The sequence below is a fragment of the Echinops telfairi genome, unplaced genomic scaffold (assembly GCF_000313985.2).
Source record: "Echinops telfairi isolate 266 unplaced genomic scaffold, ASM31398v2 ScPeMD7_4;HRSCAF=17, whole genome shotgun sequence".
Classification (NCBI taxonomy): domain Eukaryota; kingdom Metazoa; phylum Chordata; class Mammalia; order Afrosoricida; family Tenrecidae; genus Echinops; species Echinops telfairi.
In genome coordinates, this window is record NW_022103900.1 from 3,675,272 (window position 1) to 3,677,008 (window position 1,737).

The 1,737-nt window shown below is 39.3% G+C and overlaps 1 protein-coding gene across 1 annotated transcript in view; it reads right to left on the reverse strand.

Annotated features, from left to right (window-relative positions):
* Positions 1 to 1,737, reverse strand: part of ERICH2 (glutamate rich 2) — a 35,122-nt gene that overhangs the window by 1,537 nt on the left and 31,848 nt on the right. The gene's annotated exons all lie outside the window — the stretch shown is intronic.

A 1,737-nucleotide genomic window follows, 5' to 3' on the forward strand; every position in this document is an offset into this window, starting at 1 on the left:
ATACTAGTTTCATCCTCAGCTACTAACCCAAAGGTTCACAGTTTGAATCTACCAGTCCCTCCCAGGAAAATGATGGGGCAGTCTGCTTCTGCTAGACTGTAGCCTTAGAGACCCTAGGGGGACGCCACAGGATAGCAGAATGGGTCTGATGGCAATGCGTCTGGATCCAAAGACTGCAGTATCCATTGCCCCAACATGGCTTCTTTATGTGGTCAGAGTATTTCTGGAATAGCATCGTTTCCCAACAAAGGAGAAACCTTGCAAAATACAGAGACTGGGCTAATGAGGACACTGTGTGCCTAGACGTCTACTAATCCCTTATTTCCTCTCACCCCCGGTCTACATGACATCCTTTAGCAAAGACATTATCTGAACACAAAGGAACACTGTTTTTTAATACAACCCCCCGCCCCATGGTGGAGATGCTATTTTGAAGGTTTTGCCATCTTTCAGATAGGTAAAACTGATGTTACTTCTTTCTCTTCATCCTGACCACCTTTACCCAGGACCAGACCTGTAAACATCTCTTCATGGGATCTATCCCCTTTCCTGGGTCTCTTTAGGCTAATTGGTATCCTGAGGCCAGAAAGATTTACAACTTTGGTCTCAGAGAGTTTGAACTATTGTTTTTATTCTTCCATGTCTTGTTCTACAGATTTATTTCTACCAGCCTTGGAGATTATTCATAATTCTGTTATCCATATAATATAGTAACTCCTATGTGATATCAGGGTGGCCCCCAGGGGGCACTGAAACATCAAATGTGCTATTTGATTGCTTAACCACAGATGGTTCAACTCAGGCCCCACTGGCTCTCAGGACCCCATCCCATGGCCTTCTTCCTGGCACACCAAACCAGTATCTAGTTCCCAACATTATAACATAACTGAGAACCTGATACTAGTATGGGTTAGGAAGGTTATTTATGAAGATTCTACAAGATTTTTTAAGACCATCTTGACATAAAATTTGTGTACCATACAACTCAGTGTTTTAAATGTTTTTAAAAGAGTTGTACAGTTGTCAACACAATCAATTTTAGATGACTCTTTTCATTCTTATGTCAGTCATTATTAGCTTCCCTTTCTCCCCAATCTCCCTGCTATAACCTTAAGGGTCTATTAGTCTAGTTCCTTTCTTTATAGGTTTATCTCTCCTGTATTTCATATAAAGAAAACCATACTTAAAAATAAATACACAAATAAAAACAACAACAAAATGCAGAAAACCTCAACTCAGCAGCAGAAAAGGAAACCTAGAACAAGTTATAAATAATTTGCATTTTAACCTAAGTATATCTTTTTAAAACATTTTTATTGGTGCCTAATCTACATATCATACAATTAGTTCAATCATTCAATCATATCAAGAAGAATTGTACAATCATTACCAAAATCAATTTTAGGGCATTCCCCCACCCCTCTCCCCCATGGTTAAATCACCTTTAAAAATGAGTAACCTTACTATACCTGTAGTAATCTACTTTCCAGTGCACTCTGTCTGAAGACAAGACTATTCTGATCCCTGGACATTGGTCCAAGGGAGTTCAATGGAAGCTTAATCAATGTGGGGACTCTGTGAATGGATTTTGGATTTTCACTGTCATCTATAGCCTTCTGCAAATGGTGCTCAGAATTTAAGTTCCAATACAATCCCCTGCTCTGGTTTTAGATGTAATTATTTACAATCTTTATATCACACAGGTTGTTGTGCTCCCTTCCTTGTGGGCTTAGCTGA